Source organism: Eleutherodactylus coqui, chromosome 1 (assembly GCF_035609145.1).
Source record: "Eleutherodactylus coqui strain aEleCoq1 chromosome 1, aEleCoq1.hap1, whole genome shotgun sequence".
Taxonomy (NCBI): Eukaryota; Metazoa; Chordata; class Amphibia; order Anura; family Eleutherodactylidae; genus Eleutherodactylus; species Eleutherodactylus coqui.
Genome location: NC_089837.1, coordinates 293,441,603 through 293,459,601, shown reverse-complemented (window position 1 = coordinate 293,459,601; position 17,999 = coordinate 293,441,603). Strand labels below are relative to the sequence as shown.

The 17,999-nt window shown below is 45.1% G+C and overlaps 1 protein-coding gene across 1 annotated transcript in view; it reads left to right on the top strand.

The window, feature by feature from the left end:
- The first annotated feature begins 1,658 nt into the window (after window positions 1–1,658).
- Window positions 1,659–17,999, top strand: part of HNRNPR (heterogeneous nuclear ribonucleoprotein R) — a 45,328-nt gene continuing 28,987 nt past the window's right edge. Inside the window, exon 1 of the mRNA XM_066573310.1 lies at window positions 1,659–1,812. The gene's annotated coding sequence lies outside the window, so the exon portion shown is untranslated. The remainder of the gene's footprint in view (window positions 1,813–17,999) is intronic.

Here is a 17,999-nt window from a genome sequence, read left to right as displayed (position 1 = left end):
AAAACCCAGCCGATATACGATAGTCTAAATGCACCCTAAGGCCGCTATTTCTCGAACGCTGTCTGCTCTATCTTCGGCCGCTTAGCGCCCTTCATCACCCATCACAATGATGGGGTGCGCTAAAACTGGCTGTTGGTCGAAAGCAAAAGTAAAATCGCAGCAAAGCGCTGCGGCTGAAAACAGGGTGCTGCGTTCGTGTGTGAGAGGACCCTCCCTAAGGAATTACTTGCCATCAATGACGAATTCCGAAAAACGGTGGCTTACAACACGCTGAACACCGCGAGAGGCTGCAGAACGTTTGAAACAAAATGATGCGGAGCGCCGAGACCAAAATGGTGAGCGCGCTGGTGGAGCTGCTGTGATGGAAAGTCATTTAAAGAGAACCTTTTGTCACCTTAAGCCTAGGTTCACACAGGGCGGATTTGCCGCGGTTCTGCCGCAGCAGATTCGCCCGTGGCAAAACCGCCCGCGGCCGCTAATCTCGGGATTAGCCAGCCATGTGGACGAGGTTTCTCAGAAACCTCGTCCACACGGGACGGCTAATCCGCTGCGGTATATCCGGTTGAAACCGCGGCTGCGGCAGCCACAGCCGCGGTTTCAAAAGAAGCAGCATGTCTATTTACTTTCGTTTTTTTGTTTATGTTACGGCCGCGCTCTCCTCTATGGGAGAGCCGGCCGCAACGGAAAAGCAAGCGGCCGGGCCGCTTCAAAGCCACCGCGGCTTAAACCGCGACGGTTCTCCCGGCGGAAATCTCGCGGTTTTTGCTGCGGCCAAACCGCGAGATTTCCGACGGGAATACGCCAAGTGTGAACCCAGCCTTATAGGGTGCCTTTCCACTAGCCTTTTTTTATTGCTGCGGTTTTTTTTCACGTGATTGTCAATGGGACTTTCTAATGTTAAAAACACAACGCAATGCACCAAAAACGCAAGATAAAAAACATTAGAAAGTCCCATTTTCAATCGCGTGAAAAAAAAAATGCAGCGATAAAAAAGGCTAGTGGAAAGGCACCCTTAAGCACTATAAATTAAGTTTCTGGGCTTGTAGGACAAGGCGTCCAGGGGTGTGCATTATACCCTTCCCAGGTCCCCCATTCCCTCGCTGTCGCCCCTGGAAACCACCGTTTGGTCCGTAGACTCCGCTCTGCATGCACACTAAGGTCTATCCCAGGCTGTGAGTCACGGACCGATATCGCCCTCGCGGTCCCTCTGAAACCCCCTGCAAAACCCAACTGCTGTGTGCAGCCCGACGTCCCGCTGGGAAGACTGCGGAAACAATGCCGCTCTGCGCTCCTTCCGTGGGAGCTGTGAGCGCAGTGCAGACCTGCCGGCTGTCTCCTTCCCTCCACACACCGCTAGGGGCCGCTCTCACACCTTGTAATACATTACACTGCAGCAGGCGCCCGGGGTCCTCGCTGCCCGCAGGCGGCTGAGGGAACATCTCGGCTTCCTCACCCGGAGCGGCCGGCAGTGAGGTCCCGGGGAGGCGGTATTGTCCCGACACACGGCCAGCCGTCCCCTGCAGCACCGTGATTGGGCCCCACGACGGCCAATGCCGCTCCTCGGGACAACCCGGCATCCCCGCCATGTTTGTCCCGGGCTGCGGTTGGCCGCCGCCGCTCATCCCCTTCCCGCTCCCTCATCCCTCGCCGAGCCTAATTGGAAGGCCGCTGGTATTCGCTGCGGACAGCCCCGCGTGTGACGCCTGTGATTGGCTGAGGGGGACGGGAGAAGGAGGCGTGGCCTGCCGGGGAAGACGCGCCATTTTAGCAGCACAGTGCAGTGGCTGCTTGTTGCAGCCTTTGTGGACGCGGGTGAGTGAGGCTCTGGCTGCCGGGCGGTGCGTGCCACGTGTGGGATGTGTTCGTGCTGCCGGTGGGCGTGGGAGGTAATAGGCTGACGGGGAGCCCTGCCTCCTGCAGACAGCTGATGAGGTGCCGGGGATGCGGGACTGTCCTCCGCCGGTCCTCGGCTGCCGGGTGACTGCGGCCTCCTCTGCACCGTCCACATTAATCCCCCGTGCGGCCGCGGGGTCACCTGCGGGGGGCGCTCATGTGTCCAACAGTGTACAGCCGGGCGGGTTACTACCAGCAACAGCCAGCAGGCTGTCCATGCGGCCGTCAGGCTGTAAGCGGTTCTCCCAGCGCTCTGCATGATCACTGCGCCTGGTGCTGCTGGAGCTCCGGCCGTCTCACCCGCAGGTGGCCATGGTGTCGCTGTCACACCCCATCAGGGCGGACTCTGCGTAGGGCATCCACAGCCGATGATCACAGGAATGAATGGCGTGCGGTGGCGTATAGCTGCGGCTGTCTTTCGGATGTGCTGTATCCTCCGTGTGGGAGAGCGAGGACCAGCAGGGAGTGACCTTGGACAGCCTGGCGCCCCCTGCTGATGCTCCGGGGACATTCTCTGGTGCTGCCTAGTAGGATGTTCTGGGGGCTCCAGGACGGCCGCTGGCTTATACTACTTGCATTGGTGGTAGTATAAGCCACTTGTTCTGGAGGAGGCACCCCGGAGACCTCATCGGGCTTATGGGAAGCATCGCACCCGTCTGCTCATCACAGGGCATGCCATATTTGACTATTCCATTGAAATCGATGGGCGATGAGTGCCGCGGGTGATGAGATATTCGGACATGCAGCTATTTTCTTGCTTCCAGCATGGCTGGTGCGGGGCTGCATCCAGGGGAGGGAGGACATATTTGCAGGAGTTTTGTGCATCTTGCAACTTCCAGAACTCATCCTAGAGTCTCCTGTGTGAATGTAGCCGATGTGTGTGTACGCAGGCCTCCCACCGTCCGCCATGAGCTGTGCTGGAGTATCGGGTGTAGAGCACAGTCCTGGCGTGCACCGACCCTCCGGATGCGTCACACAGACATGTCTTGCTGCGCTTTTTCCTTGACCCAGTCTCCTGCACCTTTGCACACATTGGTCTACCTGCCCCTCCCATGAATGGAGCACGGTTGTGGTTGTGTTTTTTTTTTTTTTTTGAACACACATAGTACAGTAGAACATGCAAATATGCCACACCCCTTGTAAAAATGCAGATGCTTACACCGGTGTGACAACGGCCTTAGGGCTTATCCAGACGTCCGCATATCAGTTGGGTTTTCACGCCCGGCCAATATATTATGTCCTTTTCTGCAGGGGGAGGAGGCGGACCAGGAGCAGTGCACTGGGCATGGGAACTTGGCTCCACCCCCACCCCACCCCTCTAATTGCAAACAGTCGTGAGGGGCGGAGACGGGGCAGGAGCTCAGAGCACTGCTCCCGGCCCGCCTCCTACCCTAGCAGAAAGGGGCATCGTAAATCGGCCGAGCGTGAAAACCCCACCGATATACGGACATCTGAATAAGCCCTTGGACTGTAATTGTGTACCAGGCTTTCTGGGCTACTTGGCTGGTCCTGGTTCTCAGACTGTTTCACAGTGTGGGTAAAGGCTGATTTACACGGGCTGATGATTGCTCAAACTACAGTTTGAGTGACAGCTTTGAGCGATCATTTTGCATAAACTATTAAGTAGCTATTTAAGTACCATTCAGGTGTGCAAATGAAGCCTTCCCTGAACACAGCTAATAGCCGGAGGCTATTATCTGCGCTCAGATCCTTTGTTCTCCACAGGGAAACAATGCTATCAGCACTTCCTGTGGAGAACTGCTGATAAGAGTGAGTGACGATTTTTATGTTGGACTGAGTTTAGCGATCAGCCGAAAAGCAGACGATGGGCGCACATTTACACGCACAGATTATCGCTAAAACGATCGCTGATTAGCGATTTAATTTTTTCAGCGATCATCGGCTGGTGTATATGGGCCTTAAATGGGTGTAACCTTGGCACATAAATGTTCCCCATTTTCAACCTCGTACTAGGGCAATAGTGGTACATTGCATAAAACAAGCATGTTACTTATTAGCTGTAGGGTCACTGCTGCTGTTCTCCTCCCAGACCTTGTTCATCTGGCTCCCCCTGCAGGCGATCGCTGGCCTCAGTGGTCATATTATCATCCTCATCCTCATCCTCATCTCTGCAGACATCTAATTACAGTGCAGTGGGAGAACCAGAGCTACATATGTGGGTCTGTTAGATTAATGCTTGTTTTATGCAGGTTGTTGCCACCATTGCCGGGTTTTGGGCTGAAAACAAACTTCTAGCCCTTAGAGCAGACGGCTGTTTTTTTTTTTTTTTCTCCATTTAAAAAAAATCCTAAGTGTATTTTTCCTCCTATATAGTACATGAGGGCTTTCTCTGTGGGACAAGCTGTATTGTTCCTTAATTCTCATTACTATTTAATGAACTATATAATTTACTGGAAAACTTCTAAAAATTTCTAAGAGTGGGAAAAAAAGAAGAAAAAAAACCCTCAAGTCCACCGCTTTTTTTTGTTTTTGTTTTGTAGTGGTGGGGTGAAGCGGGAGTTTAAAAAAAGATCTCTACTGCGCATGTTCAACAGCGAGCAGTGCGGACCATCTGCAGTACATAAAGAAGAAAGCGAAAGCAGGTGCATGGGCGCCGCTGCCAGGGCCAAATTTTGCATGCGGAATCTGCCCCGCCTGTGTGCATGCGGTCTTACATGGTGGGGCAAGTGGAAAGGAAGCAGGCTGCAGCTTTGTGTGCACAGTATATAGGAGACAGCACAGTGTGAGGCCCTACCCGCCAGTACTGAGAGGACTGACATTCAGATGTATCCTACACACTTATCTTTCCTCTCCGCAGGCTTTACTGGATATAATGGCCAGACGTAGGGTTTTTGTACATACACGGCAGCTTACTCTGAAAGGTATGCCTTAGGCCTCCTGCCCACGGCCGGGTTGGATTCTGACTGCGAAATCTCGCAGTGGAATCAGACCCAGCGCCCCCCAGATCCACGCTAAGAGTCTCCGCCGCAGTGCATGACGCGCTTTCCTGCGATACTTCTGCTGTGCTCATAGCGTAGAGTATCGCAGGATAGACTGCTTGACTGCAATGGAAGCACTCTGTGCGATTTTCTGCAATTAATAGAACATGCTGTGATTCTGTCTGACCGCAAATCCCGCAGCAAATCTCCGTCCGTGGGCATTTGTGCAGATAGTATATTGATAGTTTCAATAAACTTTATTTAGAATTCCTTTTAATTTCCTCTTATTTTGCTCAATGACTACCTTGTAAAACGGATGACTGATATGATTGGAGCCTGGAATATACCGCTAGGGGATTGGTATTTCTCGTGGAGGGTGCGTGAATTTGACAGTTATCATTAGTGAAATAATATACGGTAAAACCTCCTGCGCAGACCAGAATTCTGACACTTTCAGTTTCACCATCTTCTTTGATAAGACCACCACCACAGAAAACCACTTTACAATCCAACGTTGTGTGGTCATCTCAGAGGTTTCTGTAACTGTAATGCTGGTATGAGCAGGGATGAAAGGGGTTCTGCCAGTGTACCCAAGCCTTTCAGAATACAGCTCTTGGCACCCCCTGGCAAAACACTGAGTTTGCCAGAAGCCACAGCTAGACAGGCACTTCTGCAGGGAAAGTGGAGCAAGTCCCCTTGACCGGTTGTGCGACATATAGGGGTACCCAGCACGGGACCCTGCTCTTCATATGCCCTGCTAGAACATATGGACATGGGCTGCTTACTTGGCACAAACCGTTTAATTTTTACTACATACCAAGGAAGTTTAATACATAGGCATATTTGGGTACATCGTAATAGCTGAAAATAAGAGAATACTTTTTCCCAGTGCAGCAGTCTGTTTATCACAAGTGTCTGTAGTGTTCTGGCAATCTAAGGTTGGGTCCACATGTGGTAGAAGAAATCCACGATGACTCTGCAGCAAAATCCTAATGTGTTACAGGTGGATTTCACTCCTATAGCTATATCTACTAATCTACTGTCTTAGGGCTCATGCCCATGAGCGTTGCGGGATACGCCCGCGGATTTAGGTCGCAGGAGTACCGCAAGTGATGGCGGAATTCCGTGGTCTCCATTAATATGCTATGTTAATGGAAACCTCCTGCAGCGTAAATCCACGGCAAATAGAACATGCCGCAAGTTATTTCCCACTGCGGAAATCTGCAAGTGAGCATTGGCAGGCAGAAAGCTTTTAGGTTCAATAGAAGTTAATAGCTGCAGAATTCACGCGCAGTAGATATCTATCCGTGGGCATTAGCTCTTAAAGGGGTTTTCTAGACACAAAGTAGAAATTCTAAAATTGCTGAAGTCTAGGAGGTACAGCTAAGTAGCAACAACCTTTCATCTGCTTTATCTGGACCCTCTTCTTCATCCCGTGCAGCCGCCCATCTTCCCTGTGTTACATGCATCACTTCTGTAGCAACACAACAGACTGTTCCCTACAACTGCCAGCATGCATAGAGCTTGTTTACTGGCCAGCACTGTAGCTCCGCCCCCAGCTCATGGGTCCTACAACTTACTGGCTAAAGCCTGCGGAAGCAGACAGACAGAACCCTCCAAAAATGAAGAAAAAAAAATAACTTCCTCCATCTTTCGGTGCATCTTGTTTCTACGGCACACAAATTGCAACAAAAATGATATAACATTATTCTATGGGTCAGCACTATTACTATAATACCAAACTTATATTTTCCGTCGACATAGTTGTGCGAGAGCTCATTTTTTGCGAGCCGTCCTGTAGTTTTGCTTTGGTACCATTTTAGAATACGACTTTTTAATAGCTTTTTATTGCATTTTTTTTTTCTTGGAGACCACGTAACCAAAAAAAGCGCATTTCTGGCTTTTTTTTTCTCTTCTGTTGACGATCATCGTGCGGGGTAAATAATGCGTTACTTGGATAGATCTCCCTTCATACATACCCTGACCTTGCATGACGTAACTGTACGACCTATAGCGGGAAGGCGTAAACCCTTTAGGAACATAGCCTAATATGGGCATAAGGACGCAATGATTTTTGGTGGATTTTCATCTCCATTTTTCAAAAGCCATAACTTTTTAAAAAAATCTTTTTGTAGACCCTGCCCTATAAGGGCTTGTTTTTGGCATGGTGAACTGTAGTTTTAATTGGTGCCATTTTTGGGTACAGAAGACTGTATTGTAAAACTTATAAATTTTTTTTATGGTAACATCAATTCTGCCATAGATTTTTAAAAAATTCTTTTACAGCGTTAATCACGCAGCATAAATGACACAATACATTTTTCTGCGGGTCGATGCGATTACAATGATATCAAATTTTTTTTTCCGCAATAAAACCCCCCTTTTTTTTTGGAAAGTTATATTTTTTTTCCTGTATAGCTGCATTCAAAGTTCTAGAATTTTTCCATGGACGGAGCTCTGTGGAGGCCTATTTTTTGCTGTCGTTTTTATTGGTACCATTTTTAGGTACATATGTTTTTTTATTTGGGTTTTTTTGAGGCATAGTGAAAAAAAAGTATTTTGCCTCCGTTTTCTAGTTTTTTTTTTTGCCATGCAGGATAAAAAGCGTGTTCGATTTATTGTATGTGTCATTACATATGCATCCTGATAGGGCGATACCAAGTGTGTGGAATTTTTTTTTAAAAAAAAAACCTTTTTTATGCTAATATGGGAAAAAGCGCAAAAGTTTTTTTACACATTATTTTTATCTTGTTTTTGCACTTCTGTCCCTGGCAACGTGTCGGGCTCTCTGCGATTATATTGCGAGAGTCCGATAACATCACAGAGGGAGCGCGCTCCCTCTGTGAACTCTTTACATGCAGCAATGTACATAGATTGCGGCAGGGAAGCTTATAATGGTGGGGGTCTCTGTCCCGATGCACCCCTGCTGTTGCAGTGGGAGGCTGGCTATCAGTGACAAGCGTCTCCTGCTGCCGGATAACACAAGATCTCTTCTGACCTTGTGCTTTCCCCAGGACGTAACTGTACGTCCTATTGTGTTAAGTACCCCTCTACCAGGATGTACATTTATATCCTCTGGCGGGTAGGGGTTAAAGTACTTGGAAATGTATCTAGAACCATTTCTGTGAAAAACAATGTTCCTGAATTTAAAAAAAAAGGAAAAAAACACACAAAGCCCTTAAAAACTAATTGCAGGCTAAGTTTGTAATAACGTGATCATATCTCATTCACTATAATATAATTGGGTATAAACTCATTTTTCCCCCCTAGTGATTTAACTTGGATTGTTTATGGAACGACCTCTGGGAAGAAGTCAGATTTTACATGTAGTATGCAGAGTTGGTGTTTTGGTCATTAGTACCCCAGCAGTCCCATTACATTTAGAAAAACCCTCGCCAAAATGTCAGGGTTGGTTTTTTAAATAGTAGATTTTAAATGTTTGTCTAGTAAATATATTTGGTCAGAACCTAGTCGCCTAAAGTGGCATTGTAACCCCTTGGTGACATAACTAATTTTTAGCCTTCAGAATCAGTAAATCCTTTCTCTTATTATGTTCCAGGTGTTATAGCTTTTTTTTTCTATTTTCGTCAGTTTCGCTGTATGGGACCTTGTATTTTGCAGTACGTGTCCCAATATTTTATAAGAACTAATTTCGGGTACGTACTTTTTTTTTTTTTTCCCCATTGGCTCCCAGAAAAAAATAAGATGTCACTATAGTTTTTGGAACTTTTATTTTTATGGTGTTTTACCATGTGGTATAGGCATTGTGTTAAAGGGGTTTTTGGCTGGAATGCATCGGGGTAGGAGTGGACGCACGCTGCTCTGACCCATATAGTGGCCGGCGCTTGTAATTGCAGGCTGGAGTCTAATTGAAATCAGTGGGAGCAGTGCTCACAATTGCAAGCACCGGCCACTGCATGGGTCGTAACGGTACCTTCCGCTGCAACCCGATGTATCCCAGTTATGACAGCAGATGCGGACTACAAAACCCCTTTAACGTTATTCTATGGGCCATTACAACTTTGAAAACACTAAGTTTATAGAGATTTGACTACTTTTGCAACTTTTTTTTAATACTTTTTGTGTGGCGCCACATACAAGACTAGACTGTTTCTGTTTTGCAGTCGACAGCTGTATTTAGGTTTGCTTTTTGTGGGGCGACCTGTAGTTTTCATTGGTATGATTTTGAGGTATATACGATTTTTCTATGTTTTGGGGGAGCAAGATGAACAGAAAAGTGATATCTTGGAATTTTTCTGTTTCATGGAATTGACCATGCTGGTACATTTAATATTTTCTAGTATGTGATGTTATGGATGTGGAGACACCAATTGTGTGGTCCCTCCCCCCCCCCCCCCCCCAATATTTAAAGCCTTGTGTAAGGGGGGGAAAATGTCTGTAAAAACATTCAGGTGTCGCTGTCAGCAATGACTTTTGGCATCTGCAAAGGTTAAATTGTAGAAGAGTTATTAAATGAAATAAGTCTTCATCTTTTCACTCCTTTTTTGTGGGAAAAAAGACCCCCATATCTGACAATGAGAGAGCAAATATTCTCTCTGATTGCTGGGAGGTGGGTGATTAACATAAAGAAAATTTCATGACACCCCTTCCCTAAGACAGGGGAAGAGACAAGAGAATCACAAATCTTCTATACTGCCTGCTCATCCCCCTTCCACTTTGCATTACACACACACACACTGAAAGGACATCTGTAAATTCACTATTCCCGACCCCACTTCAAACTGCTGTAGCTCTGGTTCAGTAAGTGCTACTGACGTGTGTTTGATGGAATTTTAAAGCCAAGAATCTCTGCTTTAAAATAATAGGAAATGCATGTTGATAGAACCGGAGCTACAGCCGTTTGAAGCATACTCACCGCGTGATTTTATTGCAAGTGTGTAGGCACCTGACGGGTGGTTTCACACGGGCGATAAAATTGTGCAATGCAAGAGTGAGAAAAATGCAGAATTCTGAAACAAATAGTTTGCTTCACATCTGTGGTGTTTTCACTCATGCAATATTGCACCATGTTCTATCTTTCTGTGTTTTGCAATTTTTCTTATTGCCCATGTTTCCCTATGGAACCTCCTTTTTTTTTTTTCTTTTTTTTTTTAAGCATCGTGTGTAATGCGTTAACATTATTGACTTTCACGCTAGAAAATTGCAAGAGTCAGTGATGCTTTTGTGAAAAAAAACAGCGCTGATGCTAAAAAATCATGGGAGCTAAGACTATATTGCCGCGACTTTCTCACAGCGATAATGGGATCGCCTGTGTGAAACTACCCTAAGGGTATGTTCACGAGATACTTAAAATCATCAGAATGGGGTTGTTGCTGCAGTAAGTACATGGATGTCTGCAATCTAATCATGTGAATTAGGCTGCCTGTCCACGGACATGGCGCTATCCCGTGGCGGAGATACGCCGCGGGATACCGCTGCCTGGGAGCAGGAGCCGGCAGACGGAACTCCGCTGTCAGCCTATCTGATAGATGGGCTGACTGCGGAGAACCACGATAAATTCGCAGCATGCGAATTGCAATGATTCTCCGCTCATGGACAGGGGGGCTGTGCTCTCCATAGTAATGCTACGGGCTCCTGCACAATTGTTTTTTGTTTTTTTTTCCACATGATTTTGTTGCTTTTCCTTTTTTTTTTTTTTAACATGAAAATCAATATGACTTTTTAATGTTAACCCCTTAATGACATGGCCTATTTTGGCGTTGAGGACCAAGCGTTTTTTTGGGGGGGTATTTTTCCATCTCTATTTTTCAAAAGCCATAACTATTTTATTTTTCTGTGGACGCGGCCGTATAAGGCCTTGTTTTTTGCGTGGCGAACTGTAGTTTTTATCGGTGCCACTTTTGGGTACATAGACTATATCGTAAAACTTTAATGTTTTTTTTTATAACGGAGAGAAAAGCATCAATTCTACCATAGATTTTTTAAAAAAAAAATTTTTTTACAGCGTTAATCATGCTGCATAAATGACACACTACATTTCTTCTGCGGGTCGGTACGGTTACAACGATGCCAAAATTCTTATTTTTTTTTTTAGGTTTTAACATTTTTTTTGCAATAAAACCCCCTTTTTTGGGGGGGGGGGGGGGAATCTTTTTTTTCTCTATAGCTGCATTCATAGTCCTGTAAGTTTTTTTATTTTTTTATGTACGGAGCTCTATGAGGGCTTATTTTTTGCGAGACGAGCTGTAGTTTTTATTGTTACCATTTTGGAGAATGTACGGCTTTTTGGATCACTTATTGCATTTTTTGGGAGGCAAAATGCTAAAAATTAGCATTTTGCCTCTGTTTTTTAGCGTTTTTTTTAACGCTTTTTGCCATACAAAATAAAAAGCGTGTTCAACTTTTTGTATACGTCGCTACGGACGCGTCAATACTAAAGATGAGCGAACACCAAAATGTTCGGGTTCGCGTTATTCGAAACGAACTTCCCGCGATGTTCGGGTGTTCGTTTCGAATAACGAACCCCATTGAAGTCAATGGGCGACCGGAACATTTTTGTATTTTGCCGATGCTCGCTAAGGTTTTCATGTGTGAAAATCTTGGCAATTCAAGAAAATGATGGGAACGACACAGCAAGTTCTCCTCTGCCACAGCTGTAACAGCTGTGCCAGAGAAGAACGATGTTAGCCCATTGAATTCAATGGAGCCGTCAATACAGCCGACTCCACTGAATGCAATAGGCTGCCGGCGATCGCGGGATGAATTGTCGGAAAGGGGTTAAATATATAAGCCCTTTCCTGCAATTCATCCAGAAATGTGTAAAAATAAAAAATATATATATACTCACCTGGTGCGGGCAGATGGAGTTCAGCGCGGCAGGCTGCAGTTCTCCTGAACTGCTCTGAACAGCTGTGAGTAATATTCAGCAGCCGGGGATTTAAAATCCCCGCCTGCTGAATAAGATGCCTCTGAATGGTCACAGCCTGACCAATCAGAGGCCAGCCCTCACTCACACCCATTCATGAATTCATGAATGGGTGAGTGAGGGCTGCCTCTGATTGGCTCAGGGGCAGCTCTCCTGCCCCTGAGCCAATCAGAGGCAGCCCTCACTCACCCATTCATGAATTCATGAATGGGTGTGAGTGAGGGCTGGCCTCTGATTGGTCAGGCTGTGACCATTCAGAGGCATCTTATTCAGCAGGCGGGGATTTTAAATCCCCGGCTGCTGAATACTACTCACAGCTGTTCAGAGCAGTTCAGGAGAACTGCAGCCTGCCGCGCTGAACTCCATCTGCCGGCACCAGGTGAGTATATATATATTTTTTATTTTTACACATTTCTGGATGAATTGCAGGAAAGGGCTTATATATTTAACCCCTTTCCGACAATTCATCCCGCGATCGCCGGCAGCCCATTGCATTCAGTGGAGTCGGCTGTATTGCCGGTTCCATTGAATTCAATGGGCAAACATCGTTCTTCTCTGTCACAGCTGTTACAGCTGTGGCAGAGAAGAAGGATTTGTCTTCTATACGTTCTCAATGGGGTTGGCGCTGCTGCCGCCGGCCCCATTGAGCGCATATAGACGAACATCCGAACATCGTGTGGTGTTCGTTACGAATAACGAACATCCCGAACACCCTAATATTCGCCCGAGCATCAAGCTCGGACGAGTACGTTCGCTCATCTCTAGTCAATACCAAATACGTGGGGTTTTAATTTATTTTTTACCTTTTTTATGCTAATATTTAAAGCACAAAAAAAGGGTTTTTTAACTTTTTAACTTTTTTTTTACATTTTTTAACTTTTTTTTTACACTATTTAAGTCCCTCTGAGGGACTTGCAGCACTGTACCTATGATCGCTGTGATAAGGCATGGCAGAGCTACTGCTCTGCCATGCCTTATCGCTTATACAGCGATCATAGGCATTGGCAATACAGGACGCCAGTGTCTGGCGTCCTGTTGCCATGGCGACAGGTCGGGCTCTAGCGATAACATCGGAAGAGCCGGCCGGAGACACAGAGGGAGTGCGCTCCCTCTGTGAACTCTTTCCCTGCCGCGATCTACTTAGATCGCGGCAGGGAAGGGGTTAACAGCGGGGGGTGCATCTCTGATGCCCCCCTGCTGTTGCAGCGGGACGCCGGTTGTGACTGACAGCCGGCTCCCGCTGCGGGATAGCGCGAGGTCAGTCATGATCTCGCGCTATCCCGATGACGTACCGGTACGTCCTGTTGGCGGGAAGTACCCTGCTCCCAGGACATACCGGTATGTCCTGGGGAGGGAAGGGGTTAAAAACCATGTTTCTTTTTAAAAAAAAATTTTAAGGGACTTTTCTTTAGCTAAAATAAGTAACAACTGCTCAGCAGTAACCCGTATCGATGCAGTTTGAACATTGGAAAGTCCAATTAACTTTTTTGTTTAAAAAAAAACGTAGCAAAATCGTGTGGGTAAAAAACCTCAACTGTGCAGGAGCCCTTAGGCTGCCACTGTACATTTTCTACCCATAGGGCATGTTCATTTGTGCGCAGCAAGCAATCACATCAATAGCTAATGAAATGGCTAATGAGGTTCAGATGTGTTCTTTTTCCAGTGGAATCACAGGATTTCATGTAACTAATTGTGTATTGCGCAACCCCCATAGACTTCTATGGTGATCTTTGGCGCACAAAGACACAGCGTATTCTTTTTTTTTTTTTTTTTGCATGTCCGAAATGTGCATGCAAAATGCGCACTTGTGAACAAACCCATTGAAATCTATGGGTTCTGTTCACTGTGTTATGTGTGCAAATACGTAATTTTACATAGGCGAGTGCGATGTAGCGTTCCTCCAGCGTGGCTTTTAGTCATGGCAAGTTTGCCAAGTGTTTCCCGTTGTTTTCAATGGGTAAACTTTGGATCACACTCATACATGCCATACAAAGCTGTGCTACCCCACTGAAAACAATGGGCGATATGAGGCATTCCAAGGGAATGCCCAAAGATAGAACATGCTGCATTCAAAAGAATGCGGTTCATATTCGTGTGTCTCGCACTGTAGAAATCTTGTACGATCTTCTCGTCAATGTGTAAATGGTAGTAGGCTGCATTTAGACGGTGATTTGCATTTTGACATGCTGCCGATCCACCTGCACATTTAGTCCCATTTAATAAAGTCAAGCTGTGTGTCCCATCCCTTTGGTCCTAAAAAACTGATGGGATTGACTGATATGGGTCGGTGTGCAGCCCAGGTCTAGTCAGTTGTAGACAGCACACAGACTAAGGCTTAAGTGTATGATGAAGCAGAGCTCTTAGTGGAGGCAGATCAGGTTTAGTCCGTCTGCTGAGCTATTTTTGACACCTGCGTACATAGTTTCGCTTGTGTGGCCTGAAAGAATAGTTGGGTGTAACGTTACATTGCTATTCTAATAAGGGTGGGTATCCTGCAGTGCAGTCCATCCTTATTTACTGAGTGGCACATATACTAATAGGATACTCTACTGTAGTATAATGGATTTAACCCGTTAGTGACTGAACTGTTTTGTAATTTAAGGACAAAGATTTTCATAGTCTCTTTGCAAGAGCCATAATTCGTTGACATATAGCCAGTCATATGAAGGCTTGTTTTTATAAGGCCTGTTGCCCACAGCCATATTTGCATTGCAGAACCGAAACGGACTCTGCTCATGGAGGAAAGGTCCATTTTAATGAGGTGCCCGCACAGACTATTTCCATTGAAGTCAATGGGAGCCGTCCAACCCGCGGCTCGTCCGCAGTTACAATTGCGGTTAGGTCGCAGATTCCGTGTCATCACCTACCGACAGTGTGGGAAAATCTGTACTGCGTGTGTCCAACAGCGAGCCGTCCGGACCATACGCAGCACAGCTAAGAAAAGAAGACAGGTAACTCTCTGCAGCGTATTCAGAGAAATAGTAGCCTCATAGAGAAGTACTGAGCAGTGTAGATGTGATTCCGGTAAATTACTGTTAGCCACAACACATCTGAGAGTCTCTTTCTACCTCTGTCTTCCTCCAGCAGCTCCCTTTTTCTCTTCCCAACTGTAGACTTTAGGGAAGCAGGAGTCATCACCTCCCCCCCCACCTCCTTTAATATATTTCATTGTCTGCACCTATGGATGGGCATCACTTGACAATAGGCAGTGGAATGCAAATTAGAAGGAAAGGAAACCCCTAGTGGCCAGCAGTTTAGAGCAGTTTTTCATGACAAAAATATCATTTTAGGTAAATTTTTAAGTGATTTGCACTTTTATCACTTTGAGACAACTTTTGTTAAATATGATAAGGTCATTCCATATCAAGTGGCCTAATGGTCCCTGCTCGACCACCTTGAAGTTTCAGTGAGGTAGCTGAATTTGCTTAGACCAAGAACAATGGCAACTCAAACTTTGATATTTTTTTCGAAACTACTTCTGTGAAGGAAGAGCTATTTATGCAAATGGTTCTACCGTAGTGCGTCAACCAAGCTGAAACTGTGCAGATTCATACGGGTGATGTATCAACATTCTGTAAAAAAGCAGTATGACATAATGCTATAGCATTACGTCATACTGCAGGAGCGATCAAAGCATTTTTTTAATTGTTAATTAATTGTTAAAAAAAAAAAAAAAGTTATAAAAGTTTAAATCACCCCCCTTTTGCCATATCCATTATTAAAAAATCAAAATCATAAAATAAAAATATGTATTTGATATCGCCGCATCCGTAAAAGTCAGATCTATCAAACTAGTGCATTATTTTTCCTGCACGGTGAACGTCGTCTGAAAAAAAAAACAACCGCCAGAAATACACTTTTTTAGTTACCCTGTCTCCCAGAAAAAAACGCAATAAAAAGCGATCAAAAAGTCGGATGTATTCCAAATTGATACTATCGGAAACTATAGGACATCCCGCAAAAAATGAGCCCTTGCTCAACTACGTCGACGGAAAAATAAAAAAGGTATTGCGCACACAAAATGACCGCAGAAAATAATTGAAAAAAATTAAATATCTTAAAAAAAAAAATTAAAAGTACTACAGCAAAAAAAATACTATACAAGTTTGGTATCGTAGCAATCGTACTGACCCATAGAATAAAAATATCAGGTCGTTTTTCTTGCAATTTGTGTGCTGTAGAAACAGGACGCACGAAAGATGGTGGCATGTCGTTTTTTTTCCCTTTCCGCTAAGAATTTTTAAAAAGTTTTTCAGTAAATTATATGGTACAATAAATAGTGCCATTGAAAAATACAGCTCGTCCCGCAAAAAACGAGCCCTCATACAGTGACGTCGATGGATAAATAAAGGAGCTACGATTTTTTAAAAGGGAGTAGGAAAAAACAAAAATGGAAAAAAGCAAAAAAGCTCCGTCACTAAGGGGTTAAAGGAAACCTGTGCAAGAGGACAGTGGGTGAATGCTGAGGGTTTGTTCTCTAGATTCAGCATTTTACCAATTACACTGGTCAACATATTAAAAAAAAACACATTTCTGTATCTGGCTTTGAAACAGGTTGGTTTAACTAATTTTGGGGTGCTGAATTCAGTGGAAGAATCAGATTCTATCTATCACATTACATTTCTGAGATACATAGCACTATTACACAGACAATAATACAGGATTGCCAAATATTGTCTGGTTTTAAATACAAGAAAATAACACTCAGAACTCAATGATGTTTTTCTGGTAATGTATTTGTGAATGAAACTCAAAAAATTCTGATATGCTGCGGTAAGAATGAAGACGTGCTTCATGCAGATTACAAGAAACACTAAACAGCAGTACAGATAGGCTCATGTCGGTAACCTTACTGCTCAACTGCTGTGTTCTGCCATCTATTGACCATTTTAAGAACTTCATCTACTGTATTACATTGAAATAAAGAGCTTAGCTTAGCACTGATTTAATTTTATATAAATAATTCACCAGAAAATGAGCACAAAAGCCTTTTAAAAAATTGAAGAAAAATCTACATTACATGCATAATTTTTAAAGGTAAATTCAGATTCTACACCAAAAAGCCCATAAGAATTGATACATCGCACAACAGATGCAAAAATGCTGTTGAGCAGTGTTATCAGCCCAAAACGTTAACCTAGGAGGCTCGGAGGAAGGGACTGATTTTCTTTACCTTGTCTCTTAACCTGACATATCCCAAAATGTGAACCATGCATATCGCCCACTGCACAAAAATCGGACTCTTCAGCGTCTTGTGCGCATGCTATCCTATACAAGCCTTTGGGAGAGTGAGCACGAGACTCTGAAAAAGACTCAGGTTTTTGTGTGTTGCTGGGACGTCAGAGGACACTCCTGGATCCATGGAGCAGGTGAGTATAAAAAAATACATCACCCAACTCCTAATAGCATCATAACTTCGTTTATGGTGCCGTGAGGATATGACAGGTTCCCTTTAAGGATAGACACATACACCCAGTTATAGATATGTAGGGGGTTAAAAGCCATTTACAGTGGTGGGCTAAAATTCATTAACTGCATCTGGCTGCAGTTACTGTATATACTCGAGTATGTATAAGCCTGGTTTTTCAGCACATTTTTTTTGTGCTGAAAAAGTCCCCCTCAGCTTATACTCGAGTGCGTTAAAAAAAACAAAACAAACCCAATAAGTGCTTCCTAGCCGGCGTCTGTCCCTGGTTCGCTGGTCTCCCAGGCAGTACGGCAAGCTGCTTCAGAATTCTCCCCGCTGTCATCTCCCTGCTCGGCTTTGAATTCCCCCGCTGTTTAAGCATACCTGTAAAAATCAGGGTTTTATGCCTGATGTCCACGGGCACGCATGGTTTTCAAAGTGTGACATCCCACAGGCTTGAAGCCTAAACGACATTTTCTTACCTGTCCGGAGCCGATGCGAGTCTTCTCCGTCCATGGCTAGATCTTCCTTTCCTGCACTGCGGATTTGCTTGGGGCGCCGGATGCGCTCAGTGCAGGAGCATGCTGCGATTCCATAGTAATATGGTAGAAAGGTGCCTTTATATTCTTCACAAAAAGGGCTAATGCCCACGAACAGATTTCTGCTGCGTTATCCTGCAGCTATTAGGTTGTATTGAATCCGTGGTAGGTAAAAAAAAGTAACTGCACTGGTTGCTTATTTTCAGAACTACTGGTTCCTTTACCTTTAGGCCCGGCCTTACAGCTGAACCGCTCTTTCCCGGACTTACAGCTGAACCGCTCTTTCCCGGACTTACAGCTGAACCGCTCTTTCCCGGACTTACAGCTGAACCGCT